Here is a 16,048-nt window from a genome sequence, read left to right on the forward strand (position 1 = left end):
ATCTTGACTGATTTTCTGAATTCAACACATTTTTAGTCTTTACTTGCTCTGATGGATGTGAAACTTGTTTTTGCTTTAATGTAAAAGATAAAGTTGGAGGCGTTTTCTTACTGGTAGTAAAATACCTAAAACAGGATTTGCTAACAATCTGTGTGAGAATCCAAAAACTGATGCACGTTGATATGGTTTACTGCCATAGAGCGATACCTTGTTGCCCAAGGTATTTTTATTTTAATTGATTCCTACCTTCAATGACCTGCTGCTGCAAATAGTTAGAGCACCAAATGTGGCTTAATCGACTGCTGAAAATAGTCCAAACAAATGCATCGTTTCATCCTGTTCAAGTAACATTAGCTAGAAACTACAGACATCAGCTATGTGACAAAATGACTGCTTTTCAAAATGTGAAACACAAAAATGTTTTTAATATCAATGAAATTAAAACCAATCAAATGATATTGGTCTTTTTGTGGGATTTTTTTTTTTAAATAAGAAAGCTACACTGTAACACCAGCCTCATCCTTTAAAGCCATTTTAAAAACAGTCCCTATAAATGTGCACAGTAGCATGTGGCTACACCACTTCCTCAAAGACACACAACATTCTCATTAATTCACCAATAGAAGCAAAGAGGGTTTAAAACTGTTGAGCACAAACCTTGAGATTCTTCTTTAGGAGGCTGTGTGTGTGTGTGTGTGTGTGTGTGTGTGTGTGTGTGTGTGTGTGTGTGTTATAAAGTAAAAGGTCATATGATGAGAAAGAAAAGATAGCAAGAAAGAGAAGGAGATATGTGGTATACTTTTGCATGAACCACTGGGAAGAGGCAAAAAAAGAAAATGAGAGAAGAAAAGGAGACACAGGATAAAACAAAAAGGACAGAAAATAAATAAAAGAAAAAAAAAAGATTGGATGAAGGGACAGAGACAGAGCGTGTGACTAAATAACAGACTGCATCTTAGCAGGAGACTTGTACACTCACTCACTCAGTCCCTGTGTGTGTGGCTATAATTGGGAGCGGCAGTTTGAGCATTTTACCTTGGGGGTGAGGACAATGGGACTGATCCACACACACACACACACACACACACACACACACACACACACACTCACGATTAGTAGATCAGTGCCTTGCCTGAGGGAACATCAGCCACACAGCTGAAGTGAAGAAAGGACATAAACTGTTATTGCATGTCAGAAATCCCTCTCATTTTACCCATAATCCTGTGTGATCTGGGGTCACTCCCTGTTGCTGGCTCATATTATGTCCCAACACAAAAAGAACAGCCCTGTTGTCTGATAGCTTGTCAGTGTTCAGGCGCCTGTGTAGTTATTTAGTGCTGTAATCATACTTTTCTAACCTGGGTGTGGAGTTAATTTTAGAGCTGGAAGCATCATTCAATCCAAGCTAGTGAACAGTCCAAATTGTCAGATTCAATTTCTCTGTTTTAGAGGATTTTAAATTACATTTCTTCAGACTGTCGAAAAAACAAACAAAAACAGGTCTGGAATTTTATCAGACCAATTAGTAGATTAATCAAGAAGACACGAATGATTTAGTGTCCAACCACAAGAAGAGTTTGGAAAACACCTTTTAGTAAACTGTATTCATAACAATCTAATGTCTTCAGATTCATTAAAACTGCAGTGATCAACAAACTGATCAAGAGAAAATTAATCAGCATCAAGTTAAAATGAATTATACCTAAACTTCTTAAATGGGAGGATTTGCTGCTTTTCTTGCTCAGTTCAGACAAGTCAACTGAACACATTTGCTTAAGTGTTGGGGAATTTTATCAGGGATTATTTTTTCACCAGGCAATTAGTCATTTAATCAACAATAAAAATAATTGTAAATATGTTTGACTTTCAAGCATTTGAAGACACTTCTAGGAAATACACATTTTAAGTGTTCAGTACATTTTATAAAATGTTCCGCATTACAAAATGTGGGTTCTGATGGTATGTACGAAAACCCACACTGAACCTCAAAGTTTCACGCAGCAGTCACGGCCAATGGATTGTGTTGCTTTGATGGTGACATTAAATTTAATTTAACGCCTGATTGGAGAATCCAGACTGAGCTGCATCCAAAACAAATCCATTTTAGCTACATTTCAAACCACCAGGATGTGGTTTCAATTTCTGTGTGGGTTTTATAATCTGATGCCCGTCTGAATACTCAGGGGGGGGGAAAAAAAAAAAAAAGTGGGACATGAATAGTTTTTATTTGTGTCTACATACAGCAACTGTATTCTGACATACAGAAAAAAAATACAAAGAATGAAGTTATTTAACTAAACAGTCTCACACATGCGTGCGCGCACACACAGATATGAGTAACGAGCAGCTTGTGTGTCTGCGTATGTAGCACATTGATTATGAAGGTTATTGTAAGCAAGGCATCTCATTCTAGAACCCCTCCCTCATGCAACCATCTGCCCAACCCTGCTTCAGCATAGTGTGTGTGTGTGTGTGTGTGTGTGTGTGTGTGTGTGTGTTTTCCAGGAGATCTGTCCTGGTTACAAAAAAAAAAAAACATACATAATCAATTTGGTGCTCCACCTACTGAGATAATTAACACAATCTGCTCTGCACAGTGCTCTGTCATTTAAATTTCAGTAAACCCCCAGTGCTCCTCCTGTCCACATAAAAGTGTCCTTGGCTAAGACATAAAACCCAAATTGCTCCCGATGGTCTTGAATTGTAGGCTACCAGTTCACTTTGAGTGACCTGGTGGATGAGGGCATCTGTAAAATGCTTTAGTCGGGCAATCACAGTTCCCCCTTAAACATCCATACTCGTATGCTTAGTGTAAGGCAGGAAACTCTTTACTCCAAACGTCAGCTTTGAACAAAACCGAGGTGGGATGGAAGGAAGAGCAGCATAACCTTCCAGCTACTCTAGAGGAACAGGATCTTATGAGTTAAGTGAGGTCAGAAATTGATCATGGATCATATCTACGACTACATACAAATTGTGGCCCAGATGTGATTTGGATTTTTTTGGTTAACACTTTGGTTTATTTATCAAAAGTAAGTCACATCAGCACGTGATGTGAACCCAGCCTGAGGAAACAAGTATGTTGTTAATGTTTCGAGTTTTACTTTTTAAGACACTACTTAGAATAGGTGCACTTGTGGTTACTGGACGGAGCTAAAAATCACCAGGCATGAAGACTGAAAGAGCAGCTACACCAAGTTGTAGCTTGATTTTCTGTAGATGTGACGTGTGATACAATGAGCAAACCCTTCACTCATCTACAGCACGAACTGGGTCATGTTCCCAACTATACTTGCTGTCAAACGGAACCAGTCTCACCGCCTCAGTTATTTCGTCCTGGTTTATGTCAGTGTTTGGAAAAATCTGTGATATTTATGAGAGCAGGAAAACAGAGAAAGATAAAAAAAACAAACAACTAAAAAACGCATACATGCACAAGTTATGCAATAACTACATTCAGCTGAGTGAGTGACACATCTTAGGGCCATTCATGCCATAGGTCCTTATTATGGACAGTTTTATGCAAAGGAGAGCAGCTTCACTAAGGGTATTGTTGCTATCTGTTAAAATTGTCTAATTCAGATCATCGTAACTCAATGAAAACCCGGCTCTGTCCATTTCCTCTTCATCTTCCTCTATCTGCTAAACCTGAAATTATCATTTAAATCACAACATCACAAGTGTGGTGTCTATTACTCTGCTGACAAAGGTCAGTTTGAATTGTTAACTCGGCAAAACTTGATCCACTTCTCACGTTCAATGTGGAACAGGAAACAGAATCTACTCCACCTCTCTGGCAGAGATCTCCAAGGTGGTTCAGAAGCTCCTCAGTGGGCACCAGGTGTGGATGAGATGTTGGGCTGTCTTTGCTGACATGCTTCTGTTTGTCTCTGTCAGTGTTCCTTTAAGCTCTCAACAACAAAACTCTGAAGGTTAAGGCAAGAAGGCCAAATCATGTTGCAGTGTGCGCTGTGTTGATCAAGGCACAATGTACACACACACCTACATAACTGATAACAACAAGGACGACAAGGTCAGATTTAGAACCAACTGGGAAAACTGATGTTTTCACTCTGACCAGAAAGAAACACAAGTGAACCTTTCAATACAAATACACAGAAATAGAAAGTTACCCTGGAAATATTGTAGTGGTTCTGGCCAGTAAATGTACCATAGTTTTGATTTAGTTTTGGGTTGTTTTTCATGATAGTGTCTGTTTAATGAGATGAAGGTATAGGTGTGTGTGGTGACCCCCTATGAGGACCAATGAGTGAATACTCGTCATAGTAGTATTTTAAAAATGCTGTTATTAAAAGGAACAGATGCACATTTCATGGACTACTGATAAGTTAATATGTCTACATCCTTGACATTACTGTGCCTAACCATACAAGCAATCATGAGTTTTGCAGTTACCATCAAATTTTTTTTCCTTTGTCATTAGGAAAGCTTAAACCAGGAACTTCACCTATTTTCTGTACATGTACTCCCACAACTACAATCAAAGGAAGCAAGCTGGAAGTCACAAGTGTGTATGTCTTTTATATATAAATAATATCTAACATTTGCAATAAAGTAAAATTTGAGGGAAAATGTCTTAAAAAACCAAACAAAAACAAAACAAAACGAAGAAAACTTAAAAAAAAACACCATATCTTCATAGGAATGGAATAGTGTACAAAGTTTACACCATTTAGTCACTGTCTGACTGATTGTCTGTCAAACTAAGGCCTGATTGGATTTTACTGGCAAAACAAGAGCTGGATGGGAAAGTACCTGGAAAAGAGGTGTGAATATTTTACAGCTCACAGATATTTGTGGGCATTTTGCTCACATTTATTTAAGACTTCACAGCTGCTTCAGAAAAAAAAATTTATTTAACATGAACAGGAAAGAGAAACAAGAGGTTGAATTTCTGAGCAGGAGAAAAAAATTATAGTATCAGCTCAATGACAAATGTGTGTCTGACGCAACAGCAAAAGTCTGAACCAGCAGCTGGTCAGAGTTGACTCACTGCCTGCAATTAAATGGCAAAACTGGAAGAGCTATAAAATCCCCGGAGAGGGACGGAGAGTCAAGGAAGGACTTACTGTAAATGGACAAAAGAAAGACACAGCAAATGAGGAAAAACACAAAAAACAAAGTTATAGAAAAAAGGCATTTTAGATTAAAAATGAGGAGTAAAAAGTTGTTAGTCCCAATTAAGTTTTCTGGGCCTGATCCTGATCTGAGTGAATAAGTTTGGATGCCTTGTCCAATTTGATTTTACCTGAATGTTTATTACATTTTTGACAAATACCAATAACAGACTTTATGCAAATACTGAAGGTTTTGGTTCAAAAGGATTTAGAAAGGTGTTGATAAGAGTATGTGTTTAAATAACTCATCTACAAGTAACTTAAACAGTTAGTGACAGAGACTCAGGACCAGACACAAGTTTACTGAGAAAAGCAAAAAAGAAGTGAGAAATGCAACAAAGAGAACAGACAACAAGAAAATATAGAAAGGAAAAAAACAAACAATAGGAAGCTGATCAAATCCCAGGGTGCATTGCAGCATCCTAAGTGCTGAGTGCATCTTCAAATATTGTTAATAGGCTTAATATAAACATAAAGAGACACACATCTCAGATCTCCAGTCTGGAACATTCACACACACACACACACACACACACACACAGAGTAGCGTTAAGGGCATAATGAGCCATAAACATGATGGGTGCATCACATAGTATAGTGTACACGCACGCGCACACACACACACACAGACACACACACACACACCAGGTGTCCAATGGTTTGCATCGTGGTAGAGAAAGGTTCTTGCTGTGTTTTATGCATCAGGAGTGTGTAGGTGTGCACCTCTTAGTATACGGGATGGAGGCTGCATGTCTATTAACAACTAAGCATCAAAAATAACACTGACTTTTTTGTGTTTCCACAGAAGAAACTCGTTCACGCAGCAAGCTCTCTGCCCCTTGGCTCCTTTACAGTCTCCTGTCCGACTTTCACGTCTCCCTTTCACCTGGTACACAAACTACATCTACACCAACTAAATTGTAGAAAATGGTTTTCGCACCAGAACAACCTCTGGGTATTTCAGCTTGGTTCTACTCCAACATCAGGCTACATTTAAACACCAAAAAGGGTGATTCTCCTTCTGCTGAGCAGCCAGCCTTAAGAGGTGCTTTACCATTTACGTTTCCTCTCCATGAATTGTTTATAGCAAGCAGACAAGAGTTATGGCCTCATCACAGAACACCCCATTTAGGAAGCAAGAAATTATGTTGAACATTCATAAGGTTAAGACAGTCAGTCTTCCTGTGCTTTGATTTCTGAGGGCAACGCAGTTTAAAATGTGCTGTAGTTTTGTAAGGCTACTGATTTATGCAATACAACATGCTCAGAAGTGTGAAATAGACAGGATATATGGAGGTTGTTGGGATTCTTCTTCAATATAAAGCATCTCCGTCTCTTTGATTTATGCAAATCAAACTGCTGATGAAGCAGGTTCCTTAAATGAAATGTGAAGGATTAAAGAAAAAGTTTATTAAACACCATCAACTTTGACAGCATCACAACCTGTTAATCACTGTCTTTTCCCCTCACTCTGACTTTCTCCAATAACATCACCCCTTCCTTAATTTAATACATTTGGTGAGTTCTCTGAAGCCATTATAATTATAATAACATTATAATGTAAATGTGTGTAGTGTGAATGTGAAAAGTGGTCTCTGTTCAATCAGTGATTTAATAATAACAAAAAAGAAAAGACTGAGACAAAAGGGGAAGTAAAGCAGAGATAAACAGTGGGAGCAGGAGGCAGTGTGAAGGGACAAAAAGTAAAAAGAAGAATGACAAAGGGAGGGGGCAAGTCAGTGGATGAGGAAAATAAGAGCGACAGATCAAAGAATAAAAAAGCTGAGCAGCAACATGAATCCAGTGGAATTTGGACAAAACCCTTTTCCCCTGGAAAAACAGAGTTCACTCTCTGGCTTTGTTCTCCAATGCTCATCTGAGAAACACTCATGTTTCTATTGGATCCTTATTTAAAGGAGCCACACAGCAACTTTCTCTATACGATAGTCTAAAATCAGCAACAATTTAACTCAAACCAGGTCTGACCTACTTAACTAAAGAGATTCAAAGCAGAGTATCATATACATCATATACACCACATACATCAAGTGGTTTCAGAGTGTGTGTGTGTGTGTGTGTGTGTGTGTGTGTGTAATGTGATTCCTAGAAAGCTGGGTTGACCCAGCCCTGAAGACACAGGGTGACCCACACAGACACAATCCATCAGACTCGTGTTACAGACACCTGAGGGCAGTGATAAACCTGTCCCACAGGTATCTCTCTCTCACACACACACACACACCATAAGAGTTTACTACCTGAACAAGACAGATATGAATTAATTCTCCACTGCTGTGCAACACAAACTCTTCATATGTGTAAAATAAGCAACAAAATTACTTCCCTGTAAATGATCTTGGTCATATGACAGTGAAGCAATTTGAAATTCCCTGATAGACAAAGTATTTTTTAAGTACTTTTTGTTTTATTATACTGCATCTATGAACAGGCATACGTTTATTTCCAGATTTGATACAAGGGATAGCACAAGCACTATAGTGCTTCCCAGCAAGCTAATCTTCTAGTTTATTTACTGGGGGCTGATCACTACTGAACCATCGGGTTCAAATAATAAAATCTGAGTGAATTGGCTCCACAGTCAAACAAATCTGTCATCTTCATTTACATTTATTCAATAAACTTTCATTGTCAAATTCTACAATTAGCTAAACTCTTTGATACACTGGTGAAGGAAAACAAAAAATCTGATGACGTAAGCAAACATGAGTTACCATGTGTAACAAACAAACATGGCAGACCCCCTTAAACGTTCAAGCATTCAAGTCATCAAACCAATGGATGATGCAATGAAAATGTCAAGTTCTTTGGTAAAATTAATCTACCATCCACAAAATGTTTTTCTGTGTTTACACGTTTTTAGGTTTCTTTGTCCAGAAACATGCAATTTATTAAACTGGGGACTCTAAATTACCTGTGCTCTAGGTGTGAATATGTGCGTGTGTGTATGGTTCTCACTGTATTTCTCACCATTTTTACATTTGAACTCTGGACAATCGAGTCTGGACATTGTCCAGAGTTGTCGTTTCACACATGCAGCACAAACTGGGAGACTGTCCAAGTCAGACACATTCTCACAAGAAGAAGAAGAATTCAAGTAGAATTATTATTTTGCTTATTGGCCCTTTACTGATAATTATTAGTGAAGACTGGTATTAGCAATGCAGCAAATTAATGTTCAGCACTGGATTTCTGCATGAATATGATTAATATTGACTCCATAGGTTTCTAAAACAATGGCAGAAATTCAGTGTGGGAATATTCCCAGTACACACACACACACACACACACACACACACACACACAGTACATAAAAAATGCATGACAAACCCTCAGAGTTTTCTGCTCTCAGGAGCACTAAATCCTCACCCCCCTCTAAACACAGGTGTGCTTAGGGGGGAGGGTCTCCATCACTGCTCTACCAGCTGTCAGGCTCCACCCCTCCCCAGCTCTTAAATAATGGAGGCAGCAGTGGATGCTGGGAGCTATCAGGCCATAAATGTTGAATCCCATTACAGTGGCCTCACATTATGTGAACCACTCTGGTTTCCCTCAGTGAGCACTGTCCACTGATGTGCTGCTGCACGTTTCCTCTGAAATGTCTTTAGTGAGACAGATGATCTGATGAACAGCAGTGTAACCTGCACCAGAGCCACTAACCAAAATAAATCCAAAATTCACTGCTGCAGGAAATTACTGAGGAAACAGCCATGTTATATAAACACTCCTGATAAAACACATTTAGCAGGGAACAATTTACTGGCTTATGTTTTTGTTTTATTAATGCTGTTTCATTGGCGTCAAAGACAAGTGGAGGATAGCGATCCTAATTTAAACATATTCACTGACACAATAAGTAAGAATAAAGATAACTTAATTGTACAATTAAACTACAAAATACCAAGCAAACAGAAATTAGCAAAGGGAATCAGGCCTGGAGAGGATTTAAATAAGATACAGAAAAGCCCACCAACTGTAGGGCGTGGGAAGGCTTTTGTTGTTAAAAAAAGACAATATTATGTGAGTCCTAATTTGACACTAATGCAAAGGGACTCTCAGGGACAAAACAAATGTCTAGCGCGGGTGTCAGGACAGAGAGACACTAAGCCTACATCAAAGAACCAGGGCCAACAAAGCCTGACTGTGCCAGACTCTTCGTCCAGGCCAAAAAGTAGCGCTTGAACACACTGCAAAGACTACAACCAGAGGCCAACGAGCAGGTATGTTTTGTGCCTGTGTGAGACAATTGGAAAGACTAAGGGACATTAACAGTTTGAAAACAAAGAAGGGTCCACTTACCATTTTCAAACCACAGACATTTAGAGCTACTTAAAATCCAGAATATGTCCGAGAAGAAGTTGTAAATTGCATTACAGGCATCGTCAGCCTATGATCTATTCTCATGTAATAATTCCCTAAACTGAACAGCCAATCAGAGCGTTTTTTTCTCACCAATGGGACAGTTGCCAATTTAACATGCCAGTACCACCAGTGGTCCAACTAGTGCAAATGGTGCAGGAAACAATAATCGCCAAATGTGTCATTAACGTAATAAGTAGAAACAACACTTGTCAGCATTAAGATGAGCAGTTTAAATTAGTTTTGGTACAACACATACTGGAGAAATCAGCCCCAAACACGGATCGCAGAGGCCTTTCATATGTGTAACACACAGCATTAGTGTCCTCACAGGAGAAAATATGTTTTGAGCTGTGTATCTAAGAAAAATAAAGGTTTTGTCACTACACTGCTGTGGCTCATGCCCATGATATGAAGTTAGTGCTAGAAGACTCACAGGGTAGGAGTCTGGATACTGTCAAGTGTCTCACTCAGGCATTTACGCTGTCACATACACCAACTCCAGACAAAGTCAGGAGAATGTCAGGATTGCAGTGCATGTGTGGAAGAGGCTTAAGTAAATGATAAACTTTTTTTTTTTTAAATACAGTTGGGTCACTTTGATGATATGGGTCATTAACTGCCACAGTGCCACTGAGCAATGCACAGAGTTAAACGGCTTGAGTTACACCAGTCGAGCTTACCTGTTAAAGGTGTGTCTGGGTTGCTCCTCTCACAGAAAGGAATGGACAGATTGAAGCAGCAGCCTGCACGGAGACACAGTGACAACTGTTTTTACAGAATATTCCTCTCTTCTCAGCCAATCACTAAACAATCCTATTCACTCCACTTTGTTAGATAGATTTGTCTCCATCAATCACATGTCTGGTCATAACATCTTCCTATTTCTGCAGTCCAATATCCCACAACTTTAAAAAACAGATTTCATTCGCTGGGAACTTGGTTACCATTTGCTTCCAGGCTACCAAATCTCAGCAGCATTTCCTGGTCTGTTAGTATTTTATGACCCTTAATCAAATCACATTCTCTAGTCCCGCAGAGAACAGGGCAGGAAAGCACTTGGAAGCATGAATGAAAGGAAAAAAAACTGGATTTACAACTGCACATTGTGAGAAATGATTAGTCACTGCATTTTCATGTCTTGTACTACGTACACTGGAATCAGGGTTGTAAAAATCTGAGGCTGTATTTATAAAAGGGAAACCTGTGCATGTGTGAGAGCTCCATTAATGCTAAATTACATATACAGGTTTTGGAGAAACATATGCTCCCATCCAGAGAACCTTTTTTTCAGGGAAGACCCTGCTTATTTCAGCAGCACAATCAACATGTTTAAATGGACTTCAGGAACAAGGTTACGGTTGGCGATCATTAGAGATCATTACCTCAGTAGACTCTACAGTCTATGTTGTCCATGTTTCAGCTAATGTTGCTCTGTTTATGAAATGTTGGTCGGCGCCAAGTTTGTTTTGCCCAAAGAATGCAAGAATTTCCAATGCAAGAACCTCGCAGGGTTTAGCTCAGAGCTTCCAGTCATCAGGTGCCTGCTCCTTTTACACTGTCAGACGAGAAATCTGTCACAGCTGGTAGAAACAAAAGTCTTAAGTAGGAACTGTCCAGTCTTTGGAAGTCTCAGTTTGTCTTCAAGTGTGTTGCCACTACAGCAGTGTCTGGCAATGTCTCATCAGCTTAACTGTGAAGTGGAATTTACTGTCCAGCAAGTCATACTAGAAGCACAATAGTTTAGTACTTGTAATAGTACTCTGCATTGGGAGAGTACTTAAATAAAAGGATAAATACTTAAATACTGAGTATTTAAATACTTACTTGAATACTGAGTATTTAAATAAGGGTTGACAGTGGCTCAGTCGGTAAATGTTCTGCACCTATATAGCGCTTTTCTACCTATTGGCACTCAAAGCACTTTACACTGCTTCTTATTCACACTCACAATCACACACACATTCATACACCTGCTATGCAGCTGGCCAACACTCACCAGGAGCAACTAAGTTGGGGTTCAGTGTCTTGCTCAAGTAACCGGAGGAGCCGGGGAATGACCACAGTCGCCCGGTAGACTGAAAAACAATGATCCGCTGTGGTGACCCAAAACTTACAGGAAAATTGGCAAGTACTTAAATGAAGGTACTTGTACTCTGTGTCTAGGAGGATTTGCAAAATCACTATAGCCTTTTTTTTAAACATTTACACACATCCCTATTGTAGTTTAAACTCTATTGGAAAAAGGGTTGTAGCAATTTGAAATTTCGCTATTTTTTTCATAGAACTCCAGTCAATCCCCAGACATTGAGGTTAAGACATTGTTCAAACGTGCAGGACACTTGGGGAAACTGTGCTAAATGCATTCTCACAATTATAGAGGAGTTGGGTCTGTTCAGTGTGCAGGAAGCACAACATGACACAAAAATGAGCTCACAGCACCTTTGTGTTTGGTTTTACAGTATGTCAAAACAGAACCTGTACCCTGATAAACGTCATCGACACACTCACTCACTCGCTCGCTGTAAATCCTCAAAACAATCTGCAGCTGAATTCCCACATTCAAACATACCTTGGGCATTGAACCAGCGGCCTTGCAGGATCAAGTCTGAGTAGCGGCACAGCTGACTCAGACATTTGTGTTCTCACATGCAGCTACTCTTGGGGATGTCTGGGGAAGGTCAGGGTTGCAGAGCAGGTCTAAAAATGGCTAATGTGTGGAAAGAATCCCATACAAATATTAAGATGTATTGCCATATGTGTGGAGAAGGCTTCTTTTACTCCATCTTTCTGCCTTCTTAGCAGATAGGGTAAGATAAGCACTAAAAACAAACAGCTGCGTCCGTTTTCTGTATCCACGAGATAAATTTTGATCACCACACCCGTTGGATAAGCTCCAGACGGAATCTTTAGGGACGACCACTGGCAGCCCAAACATTTGTGTCTGCTGCACTGATGCACTGACTGCACATGTGCCAAAAAACATGAGTGGTTTTACAAATCCAAGCATCCAATAATAACGGCATTGTCAATGTGAAGCACTTAAACATGCTTAACTTTATTTCTATTACTTTTGCAGGATGTTCAGTCAAACAACAATGAAACTCCTGTTCACATTTGTTGCTACTGTCGAGTCACCAACACGTTTTGTAGAGCACATAAGTCGCGTCCACAGCTTAGAATTTTCTGATCTGACAATCTGATTTGTCAAGTCTCTCCCCTGCTGTCGACTGATAACGAAATTGTGTTTTTTTCTCCTTACAGATCCATATTTTAAACATGTGACACTCGCTTGGGAGAGAGCGAGAGTAGACAAACAGAGGGAGGTGAGAGTTCCAGCCCTGCAGCTGCAGTCACGCAGTCACACTTTACTGAGAGAAAGAGCATAAACACACATACACACCCACACACTGCAATGCCATCAGGCAGAAGGTCATGCACTTCTAGCCCTAGATTACAGCTCAATTGATTAAGGTGTTGTTAAACTCATTGCCGCAGGCTAATGCAACGCGCTGCCACCTGTGTGTGTGGCTTGAGGTGTGTTGCCGTGTCACCTGTGTCGCTCACACAAACCCAGAGTGACAGTAGGCAGAGTTAGTCCCTGTTAATCGTCCATGCGCATCCACAAACTAAGCTACAGGAGAGATGCAGGACTCAACTTACGTACAACTTACAATGTGAGGGACTGATCTACTAACAACAGTCAGTTCAAGTCAGTAAGACATTTCAGAGCTGAAGTATCTGAAGTGATAGTTTAGACACGTGTCATGATAGATACCATCCAATATCAAAGGTTTGTATTTCTATTTTTTTTATTTAACTAATGTCAGTCGTTTATAGAAAAGCAAAGTGGGAGACTCAGTTCAGGGCAATGGTCAAGAATTAAATTGTTATAAAGCCTTAAAAAGAGAGTTCACCAATTTTCAACTTGCTTTCTAGGGCTTTAGTTTAGTGTGTAAATGTACATAACTGCTTTTAAACTTCCCTCTGGCTATTTCTCGCTGAAAAAACTCCTTCATATGACATCACCTGGTGGAGTTAATCATCATCATTATAAAAATAATAATAATAATAACTTTTGAGTAGAGTGATTTGATAAGTTTAAGTTTTTTATTCACCATGAAACACCGTTGAGTTTGTCGTCTACCCGACATTCACCTTTACTGGTAATAATTACAACAGACTGAACAACTGTAGCTGCAAATTAGCTTTGCTGTTCAAGTCAAAACTGAAGCATCAACAATAACAGGATGAAGATCAGCCTGAAAATCCAACGTGTTGCTCTCTAACCCGGCTTTGTTTCCTTTCCCCCCGACCAGCTGTCTTGTCTTATCGGCGAGCTTAAAAACACACAGATACAATAAGTAAGACTACACTGCTTTAAATGTGTCTGGCATACAAATATTAAAGTGATTGTGTTTCATGGCTGAAAGCCTAATTATTCCTGCTGAGCATGTCAATATCTGATGCATGCTGACAAGCAGCTGGCTCACATGCACACAAGAATATCTGCTGCCTTCTCAGACTAGAACTCTAAAACATTGTGGATGTCTTTCATTAGCAGCATTTAATGACTTAGAGTCACTGGCTTATATTAACGAAGATTATCGGTGTGAACTAGGGCTGCAGCATATAACAGTTTGCTTTAGCAATTAACCTACTGAATATGTTTTTGATTAGTATTAAATGTCTGACAGAGCTCGTGTCTTAACATTAATTTTGTCAGCACAGGAGTCCAAAACCAACTGATATTCACTTTTAAATCAAAGAGGGGAAAAAGCAAATATTCATATTTGACAAGTCAAATAAAGATCACAAAACATTAATCTTCCCTTATTTAACTAGTCTTTACAGCTGTGCCGTAACTCGTTATCGGAATATGTTTATTTGAGAGTTTGAACATTAACTAAATCTGTTATACTATGTTACAGAGGTAGTGAGTGCATGTAGAGGGCAAGCTGACACGCTTGACTGGATGTATTTAAAATTTGGAGTGTGTTAGCAAGCAGGGAGGGTGTTGTTACCGGCTCCCTGTTAAGATGGAGGTGTGAACACAGCATGAAACATCCCCCTGGAGGCAGGGAAAAGACAGGAGAGAGACGGATCTTAGGAGAGAAGCTATAGAGCGACTTCAGGAATAAATCTGACAAGACCTTTCCATTTTACAGAGACATAAAAAGCAGAGCCACACATCTTTGTTTATATGCTGTGACATGATACAGATTATGAGCAGAGTGAAACTGTGTGTGTCAAGAAGTAAAAAGTGTCTCTGAACTAGTGGAACAGTTTCAGGACACAGACTGCACATAGACTGCACATAGCGCTTTTCTACATTACTGGGGGCCAAAGTGTTTTACACTGCTTTTCATTCACACTCTCAATCACACTCACCGTCACACCCCAATGGGGGAGCTGCTAAGCAGCTGGCCAACGTTCACCGGGAGCAACTAAGTTGGGGTTCAGTGTCTTGCTCAAGGACACTTCAACATGTGACCGGAGGAGCCGAGGGTCGAACCAACAACTGTGGGATTGATGGAGGACCGCTCTACCTCCTGCGCCACAGTCGCACCACGTGCCACGGTCGCCAACCATCATCAGGAAATGTGAATAAATTGTACAGTGAAGATAAATAGGACCTCATTATTTTCTGCTGCTCTTTTTCCCTGCTCTTCACACAATCACTCCTTTAATCATAAAAGTCAAGAAGTACAGATGAAATATATATCAACAGTTTTCCTTCACTTTCAAATTTGAAAACTGGATAGAGAGTGAGAGAATCCCTCTGGCAAAAATAGTCGAGAAGACAACAGAAGTAGCAAATGAAACATTTCCTCTATTTGACAGTGAGAGAGATGAAGGGATATTTATAGATAATAGTATTATAGTTGCTTCACTGGTTACATCAGATAGACCCGAGTAGAGGAGTGAACAAGGGATGTGAAGAGGAGGATGAAGGCAGACAGAAGAGGACAGCAACCACAAAGACATGGAGGCCAAACACAAAGGGTTAGGGTCGTTAGGGTGGACAGAAGAATAAGAGTGCAAAAGGAAGATGAAGCTAATAAAGAACTGATGCAAAAAGAAGTGAAATACCTGGGCATAGGAGCAGAATTGGGACATGGAGGAAAACATGAGTCATGAAGAGCAGGAAGGGAGTAAAGAAAGATCAGCTCAGGATGAAGGTTGGCATGGTGAGGAAGAAAGAGAAGGTGGAAGAGGAGAATGGTGGAAGTAAAAAGAGAAAGAACTCGAGGAAAGGCACCAAGCAAAAAGAGACTAGTATCTACCATTCTATCTTTAGATATTTTGAAGTGTTTTGGAATTACTAAGGCCTGTGTGTTATCTGGAAAATGATATCATGATGTTGGCATTTGAAAATACCATGGTAGGTGATCACATCATTACACTCCTGCTGCTTCCAACTGAGAAAACACACAGAGAGAAAAATGGAATGAAGGATGTTGAGCCTGAGCCAGTCGCACGATCATTCGTCTTTGTGCGGCATTATTATTGTCACTATGTATAGATCTGAT

The 16,048-nt window shown here is 39.8% G+C and overlaps 1 protein-coding gene across 3 annotated transcripts in view; it reads right to left on the bottom strand.

Annotated features, from left to right (window-relative positions):
* The window catches only part of pak1 (p21 protein (Cdc42/Rac)-activated kinase 1), a 59,566-nt gene that overhangs the window by 33,731 nt on the left and 9,787 nt on the right, over window positions 1-16,048 (bottom strand). The window contains exons 1-2 of one of the 3 annotated variants that reach the window (XM_067507060.1): window positions 12,088-12,277; window positions 10,199-10,261 (exon numbers count right to left, since the gene is read on the bottom strand). The exons of 1 other annotated variant lie outside the window; for it this stretch is intronic. The gene's annotated coding sequence lies outside the window, so the exon portion shown is untranslated. Of the gene's footprint in view, window positions 1-10,198; window positions 10,262-12,087; window positions 12,278-16,048 lie in introns of those variants that run through there. One more of the 3 variants, XM_067507058.1, reaches the window with a different exon arrangement.

Source organism: Channa argus, chromosome 6 (genome assembly GCF_033026475.1).
Source record: "Channa argus isolate prfri chromosome 6, Channa argus male v1.0, whole genome shotgun sequence".
NCBI classification, from domain to species: domain Eukaryota; kingdom Metazoa; phylum Chordata; class Actinopteri; order Anabantiformes; family Channidae; genus Channa; species Channa argus.